This window comes from Panthera onca (genome assembly GCF_046562875.1).
Source record: "Panthera onca isolate mPanOnc1 chromosome E1 unlocalized genomic scaffold, mPanOnc1 haplotype 2 h2.Chr16_ul_3, whole genome shotgun sequence".
Taxonomy (NCBI): Eukaryota; Metazoa; Chordata; class Mammalia; order Carnivora; family Felidae; genus Panthera; species Panthera onca.
The window spans coordinates 1,036,377-1,061,555 of record NW_027675817.1 but is presented as its reverse complement, the minus strand read 5'-3'; the positions used below and the strand labels follow the sequence as shown (position 1 = coordinate 1,061,555).

Below are 25,179 nucleotides of genomic sequence, written 5' to 3'. Positions count from 1 at the left end.
TCCCATTTCTCCACATCCTCACCAACATCTGTTGTTTCCTGAGTTGTTAATTTTAGCCACTCTGACCTGTGTGAGGTGGTATCTCAGTGTGGTTTTGATTTGTATTTCCCTAATGATGAGCGATGTTGAGCATCTTTTCATGTGTCTGCTGGCCATCTGGATGTCTTCTTTGGAAAAGTGTCTGCTCATGTCATCTGTCCATTTCTTCACTGGTTTGTTTGTCGGGTGTTGAGCTTGGTAAGTTCTTTATAGATTTTGGATACTAACCTTTATCTGATATGTCATTTGTAAATATCGTCTTCCATTCGATCAGTTGCCTTTTAGTTTTGTTGATTGTTTCCTTGGCTGTGCAGAAACTTTTTATCTTGATGAGGTCCCAATAGTTCATTTTTGCTTTTATCTCCCTTGCCTTCAGAGACGTATCAAGTAAGAAGTTGCTGTGGCTGAGGTCAAAGAGGTTGTTGACTGTTTTCCCCTCTAGGGTTTTGATGGTTTCCTGTCTCACATTTAGGCCCTTCATCCACTTTGAGTTTATTTTTGTGTATGGTGTGAGAGAGTGGTCCAGTTTCATTCTTCTGCTTGTTACTGTACAGGTCTTCCAGCACTATTTGCCAAAGAGACTTTCTTTTTTTCCTTGGATACTCTTCCCTGCTTCATCAAAGATTAATTGGCCATACCTTTGTGAGTCCAATTCTGGGTTCTGTATTCTACTCCACTGGTCTATGTGCCTATTTTTGTGCCAATACCATACTGTCTTGATGATTACAGCTTTGTAGTAGAGGCTGAAGTCTGGGATTGTGATGCTTCCTACTTTGGTTTTCCTGTTCAACATTACTTTGGCTATTCAGGGTCTCATGTGGTTCCCTACAAATTTGAAAGATTGTTTGTTCTAGCTCTGAGAAGAATGCTGGTGCAATTTTGAGTGGGATTACACTGAATGTGTAGATTGCTTTGGGTACTATCCACATTTTAACAATATTTTTTCTTCCAATCCATGAGCCTGGAATGCCTTTCCATTTCTTTGTGTCTTCTTCAATTTCTTTCATAAGTTTTCTACAGTTTTCAGCATACAGATCTTTTACCTCTTTGGTTAAACTTATTCCTAGGTATTTTATGGTTCTCGATACAATTGTAAATGGGATCGATTCTTTGATTTCTCTTACTATTGCTTCATTCTTGGTGTATAGAAATGCAACCAATTTCCGTACATTGGTTTTATATCCTGCGACTTTGCTGAATTCATGTATCAGTTCTAGTTTTTTGGTGGAGTCTTTTGAGTTTTCCATGTAGAGTATCATGTCATCTGCAAAAAATGAAAGTTTGACTTCTTTGCCAATTTGGATGCCTTTTATTTCCTTTTGTTGTCTGATTGCTGAGGCTAGGACTTCCAACACTATATTAAACAACAGTGGTGAGAGTAGACATCCCTGTTGTATTCCTGATCTCAGTGGGTAAACTCTCAGTTTTTCCCCATTGAGGATGATATTAGCTTGGGCTTTTCATATGTAGATTTGATGATGTTAAGATATGTTCCTTCTATCCCAACTTTCTGGAGGGTTTTTACTAATGATGCTGTATTTTGTCAGATGCTTTTTCTGCATCTATTGACAGGATCATATTGTTCTTATCCTTTCTTCTATCGATGTGATATACCACATTGATTGATTTGCGAATATTGAACCAGTCCTGCAGCCCAGGAATGAATCCCACTTGATCATGGTTAATAATTCTTTTAATATACTGTTGAATTCAATTTGCTAGTATCTTGTTGAGAATTTTTGCATCCATGTTCATCGGGGATATTGGCCTGTAATTCTTTTTAGTGGGGTCTCTGTCTGGTTTGGGAATCGAGGTAATGCTGGCTACATAGAATTAGTCCAGAAGCCTTCCTTCCATTTCTATTGTTTGGAACAGCTTGAGAAGAATAGGTACTAACTCTGCTTTAAATGTCTGGTAGAAGTCCCTTGGGTAGCCATCTGGCCCATTTGTTGGGACTCATTTGTTGGGAGATTTTTGATAACTGATTCAATTTCTTCACTGGTTGTGGGTCTGTTCAAATTTTCTATTTCTTCCAGTTTGAGTTTTGGTAGTGTGTGGGTGTCTAGGAATTTGTCCAATTTCTTACAGATTGTCCAGTTTGTTGGCATATAATTTTTCACAGTATTCTCTAATAATTGTTTGTATTTCTGTGGTGTTGGTTGTGATCTCTCCTCTTTCATCTGTGATTTTATCTATTTGGGTTCTCTCTCTTTTCTTTTTGAGAAGTCTGGCTAGGGTTTTATCAATTTTGTTTATTGTTTCCAAAAACCACCTCTTAGATTAATTGATCTGTTCTACTGTGTTTTTTGTTTTTTGGGTTTTTTTGGATTCCATATTGTTTAGTTCTGCTCTAATCTTTATTATTTCTCTTCTTCTGCTGGCTTTGGGGTTTCTTTGCTGCTCTGCTTCTAGTTCCTTTAGGTGTGAGGGTAGATTCTGTTTTGGGGACTTTTCTTGTTTCTTGAGATAGGCCTGGATTGCAGTGTATTTTCCTCTTAGGACTGCCTTTGCTGCATCCCAAAGGGTTGGGAATGTTTTATTTTCATTCTCATTTGCTTCCATATATTTTTAAATTTCTTCTTTAACTGCCTAATTGACCCACTGATTCTTTAGTAGGATGTTCTTTAACCTCCATGCATTAGGAGGCTTTCCAAATTTTGTCTTGTGGTTGATTTCAAGTTTCATAGCATTGTGATCTGAAAATATTCATGGTATGATCTCAATCCTTTTATATTTATTTAGGGCTGCTTTGTGACCCAGTATGTGATCTATTTTGGAGAATATTCCATGTGCACTCGAGAAGAATGTGTATTCTGCTGCTTTTGGATAAAAAGTTCTGAATATATTTGTCAACTCCATCTGGTCCAGGGTATCATTCAAGACCGTTGTTTCTTTATTAATTTTCTGCCTAGGTCATCTCTCCATTACTGTAAGTGGAGTATTAAAGTCATCCACAGGGAAGATGGCGGTGTAGGAGGATGCCGGGCTCACCGCATCCTGCTGATCACATAGATTCCATCTACACCTGCCTAAATAACCCAGAAAACTGCCAGAAGACTAGCAGAACGGAGTCTCCGGAGCCAAGCATAGACGAGAGGACCATGGAAGAGGGTAGGAAGGGCGGAGAGGCAGTGCGTGCTACAGACTGGCGGGAGGGAGTCAGGGCAGAAGGGCAGCCCGCCGGGCAAGCAGAGCCCCCGAGTCTGGCTTGCAAAAGCGGAGGGGCTGGACGGAGTGTGTTCAGACAGCAAGCAGGACTTAACATCTGGAAGGTTATAAGTTAACAGCTCTGCTCAGAGAGCGGGAAGGCTGGAGGACAACGGGAGGGAGAGTTGTTGAGCCCCGGACGACAAAGCTCAAATTGGTGGGGAACAAAGGCGCTCGCCAGCGCCATCTCCCTCGCCCATCCCCCAGCCAAAATCCCAAAGGGAACCGGTTCCTGCCAGGGAACTTGCTTGCACCGCGCAAACATCCAACGTTGTGCTTCTGTGGATCCATCCCACTGGCGGCGGGTCTGACTCCCTCCCGGTGCCGCAGGGCCCCTCCAGAAGCTGATCACGGAAGGATAAGCTAGCTGAGCCTGCCCCTCCCGCCCCTGTGCACCTTGCCGATCCACCACAGCTAATACGCCAGATCCCCAGCACCATAAGCCTGGCAGTGTGCAAGTAGCCCAGATGGGCCACGGCACGCCACCCCACAGTGAATCCCGCCCCTAGGAGAGGGGAAGAGAAGGTACACACCAGTCTGACTGTGGCCCCAGTGGTGGGCTGGGGGCAGACATCAGGTCTGACTGCGGCCCCACCCACCAACGCAAGTTATTCAAGACAGCACAGGAGAAGTGCCCCGCAGTTCCGCACCACTCCAGGGACTATCCAAAATGACCAAACGGAAGAATTCCCCTCAAAAGAATCTCCAGGAAATAACGACAGCTAACGAACTGATCAAAAACAATTTAAACAATATAACAGAAAGTGAATTTAGAATAATAGTCATAAAATTAATCGCTGGGCTTGAAAAAAGTGTAAAGGACAGCACAGAATCTATTGCTACAGAGATCAAGGGACTAAGGAACAGCCAGGAGGAGCTAAAAAATGCTATAAATGAGCTGCAAAATAAAACAACCACGGCTCGGATTGAAGAGGCAGAGGAGAGAATAGGTGAACTAGAAGATAAAATTATGGAAAAAGAGGAAGCTGAGAAAAAGATAAAAAAAATCCAGGAGTATGAGGGGAACATTACAGAACTAAGTGATGCACTAAAGAGAAATATTCTACACATAATTGGTATTCCAGAGGAGGAAGAGAGAGGGAAAGGTGCTGAAGATGTACTTGAAGAAATCATAGCTGAGAACTTCCCTGATCTGGGGAAGGAAAAAGGCATTGAAATCTAAGAGGCACAGAGAACTCCCTTCAGACGTAACTTGAATCGATCTTCTGCATGACATATCATAGTGAAACTGGAAAAGTACAAGGATAAAGAGAAAATTCTGAAAGCAGCGAGGGATAAATGTGCTCTTACATATAAAGGGAGACCTATAAGACTTGTGACTGATCTCTCTTCTGAAACTTGGCAGGCCAGAAAGGAATGGCAGGAGATCTTCAATGTGATGAACAGAAAAAAATATGCAGCCAAGAATCCTTTATCCAGCAAGTCTGTCATTTAGAACAGAAGGAGAGATAAAGGTCTTCCCAAACAAACAAAAACTGAAGGAATTCGTCACCACTAAACCAGCCCTACAAGAGATCCTAAGGGGGATCCTGTGAGACAAAGTACCAGAGACATCGCTACAAACATGAAACCTACAGACATCACAATGACTCTAAACCCATATCTTTCTATAATAACACTGAATGTAAATGGATTAAATGTGCCAACCAAAAGACATAGGGTATCAGAATGGATAAAAAAGCAAGACCCATCTATTTGCTGTCTACAAGAGACTCATTTTAGACCTGAGGACACCTTCAGATTGAGAGTGAGGGGATGGAGAACTATTTATCATGCCACTGGAAGTCAAAAGAAAGCTGGAATAGCCATACTTATATCAGACAAACTAAACTTTAAATTAAAGGCTGTAACAAGAGATGAAGAAGGGCATGATATAATGATTACAGGGTCTATCCATCAGGAAGAGCTAACAATTATAAATGTCTATGTGCCAAATACAGGAGCCCCCAAATATATAAAACAATTACTCACAAACATAAGTAACCTTATTGATAAGAATGTGGTAATTTCAGGGGACTTTAACACTCCACTTACAGAAATGGATAGATCATCTAGACACACAGTCAATAAAGAAACAAGGGCCCTGAATGATACATTAGATCAGATGGACTTGACAGATATATTTAGAGCTCTGCATCCCAAAGCAACAGAATATACTTTCTTCTCGAGTGCACATGGAACATTCTCCAAGATAGATCACATACTGGGTCACAAAACAGCCCTTCATAAGTATATAAGAATTGAAATCATACCATGCATACTTTCAGACCACAATGCTATGAAGCTTGAAATCAACCACAGGAAAAAGTCTGGAAAACCTCCAAAAGCATGGAGGTTAAAGAACACCCTACTAAAGAATGAATGGGTCAACCAGGCAATTAGAGAAGAAATTAAAAAATATATGGAAACAAACGAAAATGAAAATACAACAATCCAAACGCTTTGGGATGCAGCGAAGGCAGTCCTGAGAGGAAAATACATTGCAATCCAGGCCTATCTCAAGAAACAAGAAAAATCCCAAATACAAAATCTAACGGCACATCTAAAGGAAATATAAGCAGAACAGCAAAGACAGCCTAAACCCAGAAGAAGAGAAATAATAAAGATCAGAGCAGAAATAAACAATATAGAATCTAAAAAACTGTAGAGCAGATCAATGAAACCAAGAGTTGGTTTTTTGAAAAAATAAACAAAATTGATAAACCTCTAGCCAGGCTTCTCAAAAAGAAAAGGGAGAGGACCTAAACAGATAAAATCATGAATGAAATGGAATTATTACAACCAATCCCTCAGAGATACAAGCAATTATCAGGGAATACTATGAAAAATTATATGCCAGCAAACTGGACAACCTGGAAGAAATGGACAAATTCCTAAACACCCACACACTTCCAAAACTCAATCAGGAGGAAACAGAAAGCTTGAACAGACCCATAACCAGTGACGACATTGAATCAGTTATCAAAAATCTCCCAACAAATAAGAGTCCAGGACCAGATGGCTTCCCAGGGGAGTTCTACCAGACGTTTAAAGCAGAGATAATACCTATCCTTCTCAAGCTATTCCAAAAAATAGAAAGGGAAGGAAAACTTCCAGACTCATTCTATGAAGCCAGTATTACTTTGATTCCTAAACCAGACAGAAACCCAGTAATAAAAGAGAACTATAGGCCAATATTCCTGATGAATGTGGATGCAAAAATTCTCAATAAGATACTAGCAAATCGAATTCAACAGCTTCTAAAAAGAATTATTCACCATGATCAAGTGGGATTCATTCCTGGGATGCAGGGCTGGTTCAACATTCGCAAATCAATCAATGTGATACATCACATTAATAAAAGAGAAGATAAGAACCATATGATCCTGTCAATCGATGCAGAAGAGGCATTTGACAAAATTCAGCATCCTTTCCTAATAAAAACCCTCGAGAAAGTCGGGATAGAAGGAACATACTTTAACATCATAAAAGCCATTTATGAAAAACCCACAGCTAACATCATCCTCAATGGGGAAAAACTGACAGCTTTTTCCCTGAGATCAGGAACACGACAGGGATGTCCACTCTCACTGCTGTTGTTTAGCACAGTGTTGGAAGTTCTAGCATCAGCAATCAGACAACAAAAGGAAATCAAAGGCATCAAAATTGGCAAAGATGAAGTTAAGCATTTACTTTTTGCAGAAGACATGTTATTATACGTGGAAAATCCGACAGACTCCACCAAAAGTCTGCTAGAACTGATACATGATTTCAGCAAAGTTTCAGGATACAAAATCAATGTACAGAAATCAGTTGCATTCAACAGTTGCATTCATCAGTTGACAAATAAAGAAACTGATCCCATTCACAATTGTACCAAGAAGCATAAAATACCTGGGGATAAATCTAACCAAAGATGTAAAAGATCTGTATGCTGAAAACTATAGAAAGCTTATGAAGGTAATTGAAGAAGATATAAAGAAATGGAAAAACATTCCATGCTCATGGATTGGAAGAATAAATATTGTCAAAATGTCAATACTACCCAAAGCTATCTACACATTCGATGCAATCCCAATCAAAATTCCACCAGCAATCTTCTCGAAACTAGAACAAGCAATCCTAAAATTCATATGGAACCACAAAAGGCCCCGAATAGCCAAAGTAATTTTGAAGAAGACCAAAGCAGGAGGCATCACAATCCCAGACTTTAGCCTCTATTACAAAGCTATAATCATCAAGACAGCATGGTATTAGCACAAAAACAGACACATAGACCAATGGAATAGAATAGAAACCCCAGAACTAGACCCACAAATGTATGGCCAACTCATCTTTGACAAAGCAGGAAAGAACATCCAATGGAAAAAAGACAGTCTCTTTAACAAATGGTGCTGCGAGAACTGGACAGCAACATGCAGAAGAATGAAACAAGACCACTTTCTCACACCATTCACAAAAATAAACTCAAAATGGATAAAGGACCTGAATGTGAGACAGGAAACCATCAAAACCCTAGAGGAGAAAGCAGGAAAAGACCTCTCTGACCTCAGCCGTAGCAATCTCTTACTCGACACATCCCCAAAGGCAAGGGAATTAAAAGCAAAAATGAACTACTGGGACCTTATGAAGACAAAAAGCTTCTGCACAGCAAAGGAAACAACCAACAAAACTAAAAGGCAACCAACGGAATGGGAAAAGATATTTGCAAATGACATATCGGACAAAGGGCTAGTATCCAAAATCTATAAAGAGCTCACCAAACTCCACACCCGAAAAACAAATAACCCAGTGAAGAAATGGGCAGAAAACATGAATAGACACTTCTCTAAAGAAGACATCCGGATGGCCAACAGGCACATGAAAAGATGCTCAACATCGCTCCTCATCAGGGAAATACAAATCAAAACCACACTCAGATATCACCTCACGCCAGTCAGAGTGGCTAAAATGAACAAATCATGAGACTGTAGATGCTGGAGAGAATGTGGAGAAATGGGAACCCTCTTGCACTGTTGGTGGGAATGCAAATTGGTGCAGCTGCTCTGGAAAACAGTGTGGAGGTTCCTCAGAAAATTAAAAATAGACCTACCCTATGACCCAGCAATAGCACTGCTAGGAATTTACCCAAGGGATACAGGAGTACTGATGCATAGGGGCACTTGTACCCCAATGTTTATAGCGGCACTCTCAACAATAGCCAAATTATGGAAAGAGCCTAAATGTCCATCAACTGATGAATGGAGAAAGAAATTGTGGTTTATATACACAATGGAATACTACGTGGCAATGAGAAAGAATGAAATATGGCCCTTTGTAGCAACATGGATGGAACTGGAGAGTGTGATGCTAAGTGAAATAAGCCATACAGAGAAAGACAGATACCATATGGTTTTACTCTTACGTGGATCCTAAGAAACTTAACAGAAACCCATGGGGGAGGGGAAGGAGAAAAAAAAAAAGAGGTTAGAGTGGGAGAGAGCCAAAGCATAAGAGACTCTTAAAAACTGAGACCAAACTGAGGGTTGATGGGGGGTGGGAGGGAAGCGAAGGTGGGTGATGGGTATTGAGGAGGGCACCTTTTGGGATAAGCACTGGGTGTTGTATGGAAACTAATTTGACAATAAATTTCATATATTGAAAAAAAATAAAGTCATCTACAATTACCGTATTATTATCAGTAAGATTGCTTATGTTTGTGATTAATTTATAAATTTGGGTTCTACCAAGTTGGGGGCATAAACATTTACGATTGTTATCTCTTCTTGATGGATAGGCCCCTTAATTATGACAATAATGCCCTTCTTTATCATTTGCTACCGTCTTTACTTTAAAATCTAGTTTGTCTGATATAAGTATGGCTATTCCAGCTTTCTTTTGACTTCCAGTAGCATGATATATGGTTCTCCATCCCCTCACTTCCAATTTTCAGGTGTCCTCAGGTCTAAAATGAGTGTCTTGTAGACAGCATATAGATGGAACTTGGTTTTTTATCCATGTTGATACCTTATGCCTTTTGATTGGGGCATTTAGCCCATTTACATTCAGAGTTATGACTGAAAGATATGGATTTAGTGTCATTGTGTTATCTGTAGGTTTCATGATTGTGGCAATGTCTCTGGTCCTTTGTAGTCTTTGCAGCATTCCACTCACAGAGTGCCTGCAGGGTTGGTTTAGTGGTCATGAATTCCTTCAGTTTTTGTTTGTCTGGAAAAGCCTTGATCTCTCCTTTCACTCTGAATGACAGCCTTGATGGATAAAGGATTCCTGGCTGCATATTTTTCCTATTCAGCACATTGAATATTTCCAGCTACTCCCTTCTGGCCTGCCAAGTTTCAGTGTACAGGTCTGCTACTACCCTTGTGTGTCTGCCCTTGTAGGTTAAGGCCCGTTTGTCCCTAGCTGCTTTCAGAATTCTCTCTTTATCTTTGTATTTTGCCAATTTCACTATGACATGCCTTGGGGCTGACCTGCTTCTGTTAATTCTGAAGGGAATTCTCTGGGCCTCCTGGACTTGGATGTCTGCTTCCTCCCCCAGATTAGGGAAGCTCTCAACTATAATTTGGTGAAACAAACCTTCTGCCCCTGTCTCTTTCTTCTCCTTCTGGAATTCCTATGATACAGATATTATTATATCTCATTGAATCACTTAGGTCTCTAATTCTCCCCTCGTGGTCTAATATTTTCCTCTCTCTCTCTTTTTCAGCTTCATCATTTTCCATGTTATCTTCTATTTCACTTATTCTTCCCTCTGCTCCTTCATCCTTGCTGTCTCTGCATCTAGTTTATTTTGCATCTCATTTACTGCATTTCTTAATTCATCATGACTATCTCTTGTGTCCTTGATCTCTGCAGCAATAGATTCTCTGCTGTCTTCTATAGTTTTTTCAAGCCCAGCTCTTAGTCTTATGACTATTATTCCAAATTCTTGTTTAGATATATTGTTTATATCTGTTTTGAGCAATTTTTCTGGCTGTCATTTCTTCCTAGAATTTTTGAGAATTCTTCTGTCTAGTCATTTTGTCTAGTTTTCTGTCTTTTACGTGTTTTAATAGTTTGTTATGTGTCCTGCCCCTGTGAGTACTACTATGTTAAAAAGGGGTCATATACTATCCAGGGCCTGACCCTTCAGGAGGTGTTTTTGGAGTGTGTCACATGCTCTCTGTTGTTGTGACTCTGGTTGCTTTATACCCCTACTCGCACTGGTGGTTTGGACTTTCCACCAGGCGTGCTTTGATTTGTTCATTGAAGTAACCCTGGAAAAAATTAAAAAGGGGAGGGGGTGGAAGAAGCCTTATCCCATAGAAAGAGGGAAATGACAGAAGCAGGGAAAGAGAAAAAAAAATTGAGCAGGCAGAGAATCAGAGAAACTATATGGCTTAATCTAGAGAGAGAGAGAAAAATAAAGAAGGAGGAGATACAGAAGAGGTGTAAAATGCATAGATTAAAAATGCCTGCTTAAACAAATTAACAACCAGAATAGAGAAGGGAAGGAAGAAGAAGAAGGAGAAAAGACAAGAAAAGAAAATATGTATTTCCAAAAATCAAATCAGAAAATGAAAAACTGCCGGACCGTTGTCCGATGGTGCCCTGGAACCAGTGGTTGTGCTGGTCTGGAGGAGGGACCCTCTGGTTGGGTAAGGGTCAATTCTCCCTCCAGCAGATATGCAGTTGCCAGGCATGGTGAGGCAGGGTTTGGTGTAAGCAGTCCAACCTCCACTGGGGGCCTGCTGTCCTGTTCCCTGAAGCCCCACCATGTTGGTGATTGGAGGAAAATGGCATCGTCGCAGTTTCTCCTCCCTAGACCAAACCACCCTGTTCAGGCAGCCCTCACAGCACAGCACAGGCACGATCTGGTCAGTTTGTCCCGCTCCACAGTCTCCTGCACCTCCCAGGCACTCAGCTGGGATTCAAACCCCAACGTCTTAAAGGATCCCACTCCACACACCCGGGTTCTGGGGTGGCACCACTCTGCCAAGCTGACAAAGGGCCTCTCAGGACAGAATCTTAAGCAGGATCCATGCCCAGCACAGAGCCTGATGTGGGGCTCCATCTCACAACGCTGCGGTCATGACCTGAGCTAAAATCAAAAGTCGGACACTCAACTGACTGAACCAACCAGGCACCACTCTACCCGAGTTCTAATCTTAATTCTACCACATACTAGCTATGTGACTTCTTTAACCTCTGTGCTGTGGTTTTCCCATCCATAAAATAAAAATAATAGAGTTGATGTGAGAATTAAGTGAGTTAATAAATAAAAATTATTTAGAACAGTACTGGCACATAGTAAACCCTCAATAAATGTGAGTAATATAATAAGTATTATTGTTATTACTTGATACAGACAAGTCTAGAATTATAGAGGTGCGTACTTAACACCAGGGCCCGGGTAGCTCAGTCAGTTAAGCGTCGACTTCAACTAAGGTCACGATCTCTCAGTTTGTGAGTTCGAGTCCCCCATTGGGCTCTGTGCTGACAGCTCAGAACCTGGAGCCTGTTTCGGATTCTGTGTCTCCCTCTCTCTCTGCCTATCTGCTGCTCGCACTTTGTCTCTTGCTCTCTCAAAAATAAATAAACATTAAAAAAAAATTTAATACAAAACAAACAAACAAAAAAAAGACAGGGCCCAGCTTTGCACAGTGGCAGTATCATAGCCAATGAGGTTTATCCGAGGCGCAATTATTGCTAATTGAAAACTTTTCCCCAAAAAGACAGGGCCCCGGAAAATCTTTCCATCTGAAAATTATTAATAAAAACACTTTAGTCACCTTTTTAGGAATTCAAGAAGAAAGCCTGTTCTCTGCCAGAGGTATGACTAGAAGGAATAAAATCTCCAATGATAACCTAAATCCCAAGGCCATCATGTGTGAGTGTCAGGTTCCAAATCAATTTATATAATACATAAATCTCAAAGAATTAATATAAAACTGTCACCAGCTAATATCTTTATGGAAAAAAATTAAATTGGATCCCAATTTCACTCTAAACATAAAAATCAATTTCAGGTGAATTAAAGACTTAACTATGAAAAAGAAATACTTAAAAACTTTTAGGAGAAAATATTGGGAAATATCTTAACGTCCTCAAAATAGTGACAGGCTTCTATTTTCCTTATAAAGGCTAAGTTATCTGCTAAATGTGAGAAGGGCTAAGGTTGGAGTAGGAATGGAAGTTTGAGAGAATGGAGATTGTTAATTAGTTATTTCAGAGAGTAAAAGAATAAACTAACTGGGAGAGGGTGGGAATCACATAATTCCTAGGTAGTGCTGAGGGCCACCAGACACTGATGGTCAAGATTTCAAAGTGTTCAATCTGCTGAGCTATATAATTTTCTCTAGAAATGATGTCAGCCACGAGGAAAAGCCAGGGTTGGGAGTTTTGTAAGACAGGTGCAACCAAAGGGCAATTTAGGGTACTGAAGACTGTAGGGTATTCGAGGTACACAGACCAGTGATTTTCAAGTGGATAAGGAAGAAAAGTGAAAACAGGGAGACTGGTGGGTAAGGACAAAGTTGAGGGATAAATGGATAGAAGGTCCCAATGAGGTATACAGAACCAATAAGCTGTCTGGTGAAGAAATGAGCAGCCAGATGAAGAAAAAAGGAAAGCAGTGAATATAAATGTGCAATATTTAACAACAAGAAAGGAAATTTAACTATAGATACGAGTAAGATAATATACTATACAACTCCGTGATAATAAAACTTTTTAACTCGGGGTGCCTGGGTGGATCAGTTGATTAAGCATCCTACTTCGGCTTGGGTCACGACCTCACTGTTTGTGAGTTCGAGCCCCACGTCGGGCTCTGTGCTGACAAGCTCAGAGCCTAGAGTCTGCTTAGATTCTGTGTTTCTGTCTCTTTCTGCCCCTCCCCGGCTCGTGCTCTCTCTGTCTCTCAAAAATAATAAAAATGTTTAAAAACAAAAACAAAAACTTTTTATCTCCACGAAACTAAAATTCCTAGGATAAATGAAGTGACTAACAATGCAAATAATCTCTTCATCCAATTAATCTATTATGTTCCACCTTGTATAGAAAGCAAATTAAATTGATTTCTAGTGTAAGGTAAAATAACTGTTACTTAAAATGCACTATTACCCAACAGCTAAGCACAAAATAACAAAATGCTACTTTTCGCTTCAATTTTTAAACTAGCTTCACTCCATTTAAAATGTACATATAAGACCTTGTATTTCTTTACAGTGAGCTTCTGAGTGGCCAAGACTGTCTTTCTCATCTTAACAGCTCATCAGCTTAACAGAAAGCATATATAACAATGGCTCAGTAAATATTACTGAATAAATTGGAAGATGGAAAAAAATATATAAACAAATGAAAGAGGAAATTCTGCATATGAGTACTCAGCGCTAGTCACTAGATGGCATCACTTCCCCAAACTGGGAAGACGTTTTACATCTTCCGAAAAGGAATTTTATATACACGGTTCTAGCTCTTTATAGTAAGTGTGAGGATAAACAGGAAGCTCATAAAAACTTTCAATTCATTTGCACATGGAAGTGCTCGAGATTTAGAAATCATTAACAGAGAAGATTGAAACCAAACATCAGCAGTAAGCCAGGCATCTGTTTGGCTGATGATCTACAGGATGACTACCTCTTCTAGTCTGCTACACTCTTCTAAAGTTTGTCACACCAGTTGGTCCACTAAAAGCACAATATATGTTGGGGTGGGTGGCTCAGTCGGGTAAGTGTGTCCAACTCTTGAGTTCCGCTCAGGTCACGATCTCATGGTTTGTGAGATCGAGCTGTGCACTGGGCTCTGTAACTGACAGTGTGGAGTCTTCTTGGGATTCTCTCTCTCTCCCTTTCTCTCTCTCTGCCCTGCCCCTGCTCTTTCTCTGTCTCTCAAAATAAATAAATAAACTTGAAAAAGTAAATAAAAGCACAAAATGTGATGTTCTTACATAATTTTTCAGAGAAGCGTTCCGTATTGGTCATCATTGTATCAATGAAATCTTTAAAATTCACTTTTTTCGTTTCTAAGGAGAAAAGAATATTTTCTTCAATATCTTCAAATGTTAATTATGACAACTATAGAATTATGTAAAATAAATTATAGGGAGATAACATGATTATAGCCATCAGCTAATACCACTAAAAATATATGGTTCTAAGAGGAAAAAGCAATTCAACACACAAGGAGAAAGTAAAACTGAAAAATGCCAGGAAAGTTAATCAAAATCTTTCTAGTTACAAGCGTACAACATTTTTAATTTTAACTTACATTATCTTGTCTTGGCCTGACAACAACTCAAAGATATGTCGGTAAAGAATTAGTGTATTATTTTATACATTTTAAAAAATACTTAGACATGATATCATGATTTTTTTCCCCAGGTCACAAAAGGAAATACAAGATCAGAGATTAGAAGTGAGCTTTCTTGACCTCTGGTTTCTCCCACCTCAGGCTACCATTCACTTTGTTATCTTTATTCCAGTATGCTTTTGAAACTATTAAACATTTTAATAGTCATTCTATACTTAGAAAATGTCTTTCTTTGATTATATATAATATCCCAATATTAGAATGGATAAAGATTTCTAAGAATTTTCTAAGGCCGCATATAAAGGTTTTATATAAATAGGATGAGCTTTTGATAACACTACTCCTTTGTTTATCCCACTAAAAAAATCAAATTCCAGTTCTAATCTATAAAAGATAAGGCACAGCCTATTGCCTATTTCCAAGATAAAGAATCTTTGAGAAGTTTACTTTAAGGAGCACCAAATTACTTTGTATTCTTAACCAAATATTTAAAGACTTGAAAAAAATGAGACTTTGAAAAATTCTAGGCGAATGTTAGAGTTAATGAAGATTTACATTCACTAACAGGAACATATAACTTTCTAAAGCAATAGATTCCCTATTTTTGATAATGTCTATTTGATACACAAATGTTTTAGCTGAACCACTGAACCCACCTCCCATTTGAAGAACATTATTGTTTTAAGGACAAAATTACTTTTTATTTTTATTATTTTTTAATATAGTTTATTGTCAAATTGGTTTCCATACAACACCCAGTACTCATCCCAACAAGTGCCCTCCTCAATGCCCATCAGCCACTTTCCCCTCTCCCCCACCCCCATCAACCCTCAGTTTGTTCTCAGTATTTAAGAGTCCTTATGGTTTGCCTCACTCCCTCTCTGTAACATTTTTCCCCCTTCCTCTCCCTCACAGTTGAAGAACATTATTAACACCACTGCATCTGCGTCTGTGCTTCCCCCATTCTATTCTACTGCTTCTCTACAGAGAGAACATTGCTGAATTTTTTAAAATTAACCAAGGTCTTGCTTTTTTACATAAAATTTTACACAGGATAAACAAAATATTCCTTAATTTTGTTTTACAGCTCTATAAAAATAATCACACTATAGCAACCTAGACTTGCTTTTTTCATTCAATATATTTCCAAGAACCATCCATATAGTATATTGCTATAGTTCATTTTCACTAACGTACACATTATCAGTATTTCATCATGCATCAGTGGTAAATACCACAATTTATTTATACATTCTATCACCGATCATGTTGTTTCTTTTTGTTCCTTCCTTCCTTCCTTCCTTCCTTCCTTCCTTCCTTCCTTCTTTCCTTCCTCCCTTCCTTCCTTTTTCTATTAGGATCAGAGCTGCTATGAGCACTTTTAACATGTCTCCTTGCACATCAGTGCAGAGATTTTCTGGGATGTATCACTAAAAAATGGATTTTCTAAGCCATGAAGTATGAAAACCTTACAGAATACTACATAATGTTTTTCAAAGTTCTTTCACCACTTTTGCCTTATTTACCAACAATTAAATTAACAGACCTTAATTTTTGCCAATTTGGTCAGCATCAAAAGGTATTTCATTGTGACCTAAATTTTGCATTTCCCTGATTACTATGATGTATAAAAAGACTTCATATGATTATTAGCAACTTATGTTTCTTCATCTGGCAATGGCTGTTCTTGTAATTTGGCCATTTTTCTCTTGGGTTGTTAATTTATAGGGGTTTTCTATTTATTCTCCACAATGATCTTTCGCTGTTATGAGTGTTACAAATAATCTTTACTCTGGAATGCCTGGGTGGCCCAGTCAGTTAAGCATCCAACTTTGGCTCAGGTCATGATCTCACAATTCATGAGTTCAAGCCCCGCTTAGGGCTCTGTGCTGACAGCTGGGAGCCTGGAGCCTGCTTCAGATTCTGTCTCCCTCTCTCTCTGCTCCTCCCCATCTCATACTCTGCACCTCTCTCTCTCTCAAAAATAAATAAACATTAAAAAAAATTTTTTTTAATAATAATCTTTGCTACATTTGTGGCTTGTATTTTCATTCTGTTTGTATTACCTTTTAATAAAGAGAAGTTCTTATTTTTAATGTAGTCAAATGTATAAATCTTTTCTTTTCTGGTTAGTGATTTTGTATCTTAAAAATAATTCCTTGTAACTCTAAGTCAGAAAATTTTTCTTCTTTCTCTAAAGAGAATTTTAGTGTTCGTATCTGGAAATCATTACTGAATATGATATATAGGTAGGGATCCAATTCTATTTTTTACATTTGAATAATTAATTATTCCAGCACCATTTATTAACTGGTGCTTCCCCTCCCCCCCAGTAATCTGCCACCTCATTATATATGTTTCCTTATATGTGTGTAGATATATTTGGAAGTTACTTATCCTGTCCTATCAGTCAATTTCTCTATCCCTGTGCCATTTTCACACTGTTTTACTTACTGTAACTTTATAATGAGTCTTAATATCCAGGGTAGCAAGATCCCTCCAACACCACTCATACACCCTATCCACGTTTTTCTTCCTCAAGAGTGTTTTAGCTACTCTTGATCTTTGTTTATGCATACAAATATTAGAATCAATTCATCAAAAAAGTCAGGGTTTTATTAGAATTGCTTTAGATAAGTAAATTAATTATGAGAATTGGCAGACTTGGGGGTCTCTGAGTCCATTAATATGGGATATATTCCAATTTATTTAGGTATTCTATAATGTCTTTTAACAAAGTCTTATTTTCTCACGTAAGGCACATAACTTCTATTTGTTCTATTCTTTTTTTGCTTTTCATTATGGAAAAATTTTAATACACACAAAATAAGAAATATATTGTAATAAAAGTTCACATACTCTTCCTGTACTCTTCACATACTCTTCATGGCCATTCTTATTTCATCGATAGCCCCACACACTTGTCTATCTCACAACCACCCTTTCTCTTTAGAAAAGATGCTGCTAAGTTATAAGGGTAGAGATACTCAAAACTAGTACCTTCCTTATGAATTATAGGCTTTGGCATAATAAAGAGTCATTTGTCCCATTTAATGACTTCTGTCCTGACCTCTTCCTTGTCAGAAAGCAAAACCACAAACTCTACTTTCTTTTTGTTTGTACTTTTGCCTATAGGAAAAAAATGTCTGGAAAGACTGTTAATACTGGATATTTCTGGATCATGGGATTTTGTGTGTTTTGTTGTGCTTTTGAGTATTTTTCTGTATTGACTTCATTTTAATGGACTTTTTTCTAATCAAAAAAATAAAGTCATTATTCTGAGGGAAAAAAATAGCAAAGTGACCATCTTTTCACATGTGTCAACCCAGTTTTCACTTACTGTCAGCTTCAGTCAACTCTGTGATCTTCTCAAATTCTGGCTTAGAAAGGTAAACTCCAAAATGCTGAAGACAAGTATTCATATCCTCATAATCAATATTTTCATCTTTAATTTTATCAATGGCTTTAATGACATCAGTCAACACTGAAAATAAAGCAGTATGCTAATGAGTATTAAATATAAGTCAAAAAGAAAACACCAATAGTAAGATGAATTTTAGTTCTAACACTAAATAAACAAGCATAGAAAATAACTTCAGAAATGTTATATATGAAAAGAATTACCAGAATCTTTAATACCGAAAACCAACAAAGTACAAAATGAGAGCCAAAAATATATTCTACTTTGCTATAATCTCTGTATCGAAGGAAGTGCCAATTTAATTGCAATTTAAGTGCACAGGAACAAAAATATTATACAATTTCCCCATTTAATTTTCTAACAATTTAAAATTTCTTAGTAGTCTGTTTCTCGGTAGCAGATACAGAAATAAGTAGAAAACTTTCAATCCTGAATAATGAATTGGGGTAAGATTTTGTAGCAATACATGGCTCAGTCCCTGGTTAATCTTAGTTTATCTTCTGTGTACATAAATATTATCACTTGGAAATAACTATCCCCCATGTCTTTTTATGATACTTTGGAATATATGCTTCACAAATTTGGGCAGTATTCCCTCCATTAAATTTAAACAAATTTTTACTGCAATGAAAGCTTTAATGTTTATTTTTGAGAGAGAGAGAAAGGCACAGCATGAGTCAGGGAGGGGCAGAGAGAGAGGGAGACACAGAATCTGAAGCAGGCTCCAGGCTGTCAACACAGAGCCAGACATGGGGCTCAAACTCAGGAACGGCGAGATCATGACCTGAGCCAAAGTGGACCCTCGATCAACTGAGCCACCCAGGTGCCCATGCAATAAAATTTTCTTAAAATAACTTAGAAACACATAGAATTATTAAGGGGGTCGACAGGTATGCATGCGGGTGTGTTTTTGTGTAAATTTTGGAACAAACTAAACTCAAATAGATTTTCTCTAATAGAAGATTAGGATAGGGAAAGTGAGGAAGCTGGGCAGTGGAGGGCATTAAAGCCATTATCAGGAGTTAATCGACTTTAGGCAGTCACTGGATGTCATTATGGATTACTAAACAAAGAAATGATCAAAATGATGTCTGAATTAGATGATTCTTAAAATGATTCTTAAAAAGGTAATTTTTATGTATAAATATGTAGAACAAGATATATGATACTATCTTGTGAAAGGAATTTTTAGATGAAAAAAATTCTCACTTAAAAGTAAATAGCTTTACTGGGCACCTGGGTGGCTCAGTTGGTTGGGCACCTGACGTCAGCTCACGTCATGATCTCATGACTCATGGGTTTAAGCTCTGTGTTGAGCACTGTGCTGACAGCTCAGAGCCTGAAACCTTCGGATTCTGTCTCCATCTCTCTCTGCCCCCTCCCACTCTCGTTCTCTCTCTCTCTCAAATATAAATAAACATTAAAAAATTTTTTTTAAAAAAGTAAACAGCTTGTGAGTGATGTCAGTAAGATGGTTGAGTAGGATGCCCTGGACCCTTCTTCTCCCCACAAACACACTGATTCAGCAGAAATTAAAAAATAAATTCCTTTTGTGAGAAATTAGAAACTAACGGACAGGCTCTTGTATCCCAGGAGAATGCAAAACCAGACGTACTGAAGCTGGTACAGAGATTTGGGACACCCTCCCACAAGTGCTGCCTCCAATGCAGCACCATATGATCCAAAAAAGACTCTAGCTCCCAGCTTCAACCAAGGGGAAGAAGAGTTTGGTCCACATATCCAGAAATTCAGCTTTTCCAAAATGCCTCCCCAGAAGATTGGCGTCTGTTTTGCCAGCCTTGGAGCTCTGATGGGTCTAGCACAGTCCAGTATTTGGGGTAGAATAAAGCGATGGCTTGGGCTGGTAGAAAGCAGTGATCTTCCCCTCTGTTCAGCACAGGATTAGATTAAAATTCCGAGCTGTTAGTTTCCTCCTGGAGAGGTAAAGAGTTTATCCAGCACATCAACTTTTTCAGGGCGTCCCAAAGAACCATCAGCTATCTTGTCAGTCCTAGAGCCTGGGGAAGGAAAAAGGTGGTAGAGGCCTAGGGCCTATCAGGCTGGGCCGATGGGTGGGGGTCTTCTCCTGTATAGGGACAGTATGTGAGGACTGGGAGAGCTGCCTGCTTTTTCTCTTGCACAAACACCAACACAGAAAGTCCAAATGGAGATTTAATGACTAAAAAATATGATGACTGAAATTAAAAGTTCAGTGGATGGACTCAACAGCTAAAAGGAGGAGAGAAAGGTAAGAATCAATGAATTGAAAGCAACTGAAATCATCCAATGAACAACACTGAGAAAATAAACTGAAGAAAAAAATGAACAGTTCCAGAGACCTGTAGGAATATAAAAATGATCTAACATTTGTGTCCATCAGAGTCCCAGAAGAAAAGAGACTTAAAAAGGCACTCAAAGAAATAATGCCTGCACACTTCCCAAATTTTTATCAAGAGACATTAACCTACAGATCCAAGACGAAAGTGGACCTCAAACAGGATAAATCCAAAGAAATCCATGTCAAGATCCATCATAATTAAACTTCTGAAAACTAAAGACAAGGGAACATTTTGAAAGCAGCCTAAGAAAAACACTATAGGGAAAGAAAACCAATTTGAATGACAGAATTTCCAGCAGAAACCATGGAAGCCAGAAATAAGTGACACAATATTTTTCAAGTGCTGAAAGTAAAGAACTATCAACGTAAAATCCCATATTCAGAAAAACTATTTTTCAGGAATGAAGAGGAAATCAAGATGTTCTCAGATGAGAGGAAACTAAAAGAATTTGTTGTCAATAGACCTAAGAATGGATAAAGGAAGTTCTTAAACAGAAAATAAAGGATAAAACAAAAAAACTCTGGAATATCAAGAAGGAAAAAAGAAAATGGTAAGTCAAAATATGGGTAAATATAGTAGGCTTTCCTTCTCTTGAATTTTTTAATCAAGTCTGATGGTTGAAGTAAAAATAATACCACCTGATGTGGTTTTAAATATATATAAGGAAATATTTAAGGTAATTATATCATAAAGGAGGGAGGGATGTATATGGAGATAAGGCTTCTGTATTTCACTTGAACTGGAAAAATGATGACACCAATAGTGTGATAAGTTATGTATATATACCTGAAGCAACAACTTTAAAAGAGATATACTCTGAAACACTATAGATAAATCAAAATGGAATTCTAAATATGGGCAAAAGATTTGAATATATATTTCACCAAAGATATATGAACAGCTAGTAAGCATGTGCAAATAAACTTGACATTATCAGTCATTAGGGAAATGCAAAATTAAAACCATAATGAAATTCCACTACACAATTATTAATTATAATGATTATAAACAAAAAGATAATACCTAAATGTGGAGGATAGGAAGAAACCAGAATCCTTACACATTGCTGGTGAGAATGAAAATGGTATAGCCACTTTGGAAAACAGTTTGGTAATTTCTTTAAAAGTAAAACATAAATTTACCATATACACTAGCAATTATTCTCCTAGGAATCTACCCAAAAGAAATGGAAACATGTCCACAGAAAGACTGCAATGCAAATATTAATTTCAACATTACGCATACCAGTCCCAAACTGCAAATAAGCAAAGGTCATACATTGGTGAATCATCAACAAAATGGAATATACCTATAAAATGTAATATGGACTTATTTAACCATACAAAGGAACAAACTACTGATACATACAACAACATGAATTAGCCTCAAAAAAAGTGAAGTCAGGCACAAAAGACCACATGTTTTATGATTTCATTTATATTAAATGTTTTTTAAAAAAAGGCAACTTTATGGAAACAGAAAGCAGATCAGTGGTTGCCTGGGAATGGAGGTAGAGATTAATGATAAATGGGCACAAGAGAATTTTAGGAGTGAAGGAAACGTTACAAACCTGGATTGTGTCCACTTCTGATTATATATCCCAAAGAATTGAAAGCAGGGGCTCAAAGAGGTATTTGCATACCCACATTCACAGCAGCACTAGTCACAATTGCCAAGAGGTAGAAGCAACACAGGTGTCTATTAATGGATGAATGGACAAACAGAATGTGGCATATACATGCAATGTGATATTAGCACGAAAAGGAAAGAAAAATCTGGCACGTGCTACGACATGGATGAATCCTGAGGGCATTATGATAAGTGAAATAAGCCATTCATTCACAAAGACAAATACTATATGATTCCACTCAAGTATCTGGAGTAGGCAAATTCACAGAAACAGAAAGTAGAATGATGGTTGTCAGAAGCTGGAGAGGCACAGATGGGTAGTTGTTGTTCACTGGGTATAGAGTTTCAGTTTTGCAAGATGAAAAAGTTCTAGAGATTCGTTGTACAACCGTGTGAATATACGTAACCCTAATGTTATTGAACTGTACAGTTACAAATGGTTAAGATGACAAATTTTATGTTACGTGTTAGATACCACCATTAAAAATAAATTTTAGGGGCACCTGGCTGGCTCAGTCCAAAGAGCATGAGACAATTGATCTTGGGGTTGTCAGTCTGAGCCCCATGTGGAGTGTAGAGATTATTTAAATAAATAAAACGTTAAAATAAGATAAATTTTAAAAACAGTATAACGGGGGAAATGGGAGGGAGAAGTCGGCTACAACCACGACACTACTTCACAAAACAGCAATGAAACGGTGACTAAGTTCGTGAATGAATGATTACAAGGTAAAGCACTCAAGAAATTTGCTAATATTGTCTTTAAGAACACCACTTAAGCAATTCATCATAACTGACAAATTATAATGTAGCTTTTTTTTTAAGTTTATTTATTTTGAGAGAGAGAGAGCACACAGGGTAGGGGCGGAGAGAGAAAGAGAGAATCCCAAGCAGGCCCTGTGTTGCCCACAAGAAGTCCAACACAGGGCTTGAACTCACAAACTGTGAGATCATGACCGGAGCCGAAACCAAGAGTCGGACGCTTAATGGACTGAGCCACCTAGGCGCCACAATAATGTAGTTTTTAACATGAGACTTCATGTAAGTATAAGAGAAAAATCTCTTCCTTTGGATTAATTTTTCTCTATCTGAGAAATCCTTTGGGAAGACACAAAAAGCTTATCTTTCATTTTTAGCATATGAATAAACAAAAGGAAATAAAAACAGCAAGGCTTAGTATCTTTCATTTCTCATTTTAATCTTGCTGAAAAATATTTAATTATTTGCATAAAAACCCAAATCATTGCAAGCAAAATTTTTAACAAACTGATTGTGGTGTTGATTGTATGACTCTATACATTTCATGAAAATTAGTGCATGAGTGAGTTTTATGTATGTAAATTATAGCTTAATACAGTTTTTTTAGAAATGTTCTAAAACAAGGGAAACAAAACCAGTATTTCATTCAAACAAGTTCCTTATAAAAAAATTAAAAATCAAATCACCCATCAGTTGCTAAAAATGGGGCTAATCACCTGTTGGAATCCCTCATTACCTTACTATACATTTATGTAGTACTTTACAGTTTTTAAAATCCATCTAACAATTCTGTGAGGGAAGCAAGTTAGCTATCACTACCCTAATACATCAAGTTTTCATGGCTTGCCTGAGAATTTCAGAACTATTAAGTATCTACCCAAAAAGCAAACTCAGTTCAGTTGAACCTCTTTTCAACCTAACCACTTCTTTCCTCCAAATCATTTTAAAATAAATTTCCTACCTACCATCACATTCAGGAAGACTTTGCTCCTTGGAGAGAGCGCTCATAAAGTCATCTAACTTCACCATTCCATTTCCTGTAAAATAAAGACTTTAGATCATGCATTCTTTATATTTTTGCATAAAAGGTAAATTCATAGTTTCATACAACTATGAAAAAAATTACTTCTTCACTTCATCATAATTCTATTTCTCCTTTCATATCCTGTCTCCCTAGATGAGTCTCTGAATTAGGTCAGTTCGTTTCATTTTGATAATTACTCAATAATTTTTAAATACCTATTATAAAGTGCAATGGACTGAGCTAGGTCCTCAATTTTTGATAGATATAGGAAAAAGGAAAGGTGACCATATAGATGGACCATGAGAAACTTAAGGAGTCTATTTCATACCATCATGAAAACCCAGTCAAAATGCTATCCATTAAGACACCTTGACAATACTGACCAATCCTGACAGACCCAAGTGTCCCCATTACTATCAGCTGATCCAATTAACTACCTATTTTTAGATATACACCCTCCACAGTGATCCTACCAATCCTGATAAGCAACATGAAAGGGCTCAATAATTTTAGTAGCACCTACACCTTAGGTTTTTTTTTTTTTTTAATCTTCTTTCCCATTTGCCTTAGCTAAGAAATTTTGCTCAGGTTCTAAGAATTCATTTCTAACATATTCCCAAGTCAGTCTTTCCCCAAAATGTTGCCTCTGCCCTCTCCTCAGCTGAACTTCTGTTGTGGATGGGTCTTACTTAATGATAAAACAACTTCTCCAATACAAAAGCTCTTCCTGGAAACTTAAAATCTGCCTTGAACTTAGGCTGGTGACCGGGATATGCTATTTAACATCTAGATGCTAATCATCTGCCTTGATTGGTTAAGTACCATTAGCCCTAAATTCCTAGTTGTAGCACTTCCTTACCATTTTGGAATCTCCGGTTATTTCTTCTTGGATGCTTTAGGCTATTTGCTCAGAGATTTTTGTACCCCTTGGATTTTGTGCTCTTATTGCCTGAACCTCCCTACAACTGGGCCAGCCTTTCCAGTACCTGTCCCATACGGGAAGGCATAGCTAGGGATAGTGATAGAGTGTTACATAACAATTCTGAGATATAAAAGGCCTAGTCCCTCCAAACCAATGCATTAGGGCAGATTTTCCAGGAATTTTTTTTTCCACTTTCCATTTTTATATCTGTTCTTTTAGAATCTTCTTTAGCATGGCCCATTCTGTTCCATTCCTAGTTGAGAACTTACTCCATCATTTAATACTATCCCATAAAAGTATCTAATTTTTTCAAAAAGTTTGGTATTATCAGTCTCACCATTTTGAGTAGTCTTTGCCACAATCTCCTTGAACTCTTTGTCTGATAAAGTAACTCCTATTGAAGGCAAAATGGATTGAAGTTCTTCTGCAGCAATGTAATTTTCTTGGAGTTTATTGATAGCTTCACAGATGTTTTGTAAATATACAAAATGTAGAAGACTATTCAGCCACAGAATTTATGTGTCTTAAGCAATAATTAGCCCCCAAAGTC

General features: G+C 37.9%; 2 pseudogenes; one reads left to right on the top strand and one right to left on the bottom strand.

The window, feature by feature from the left end:
* LOC144615442 (EF-hand calcium-binding domain-containing protein 13-like) overlaps positions 1 to 25,179 on the bottom strand; it is a 98,941-nt pseudogene that overhangs the window by 24,896 nt on the left and 48,866 nt on the right.
* Positions 11,878 to 12,004, top strand: LOC144615450 (U4 spliceosomal RNA; annotated as a pseudogene).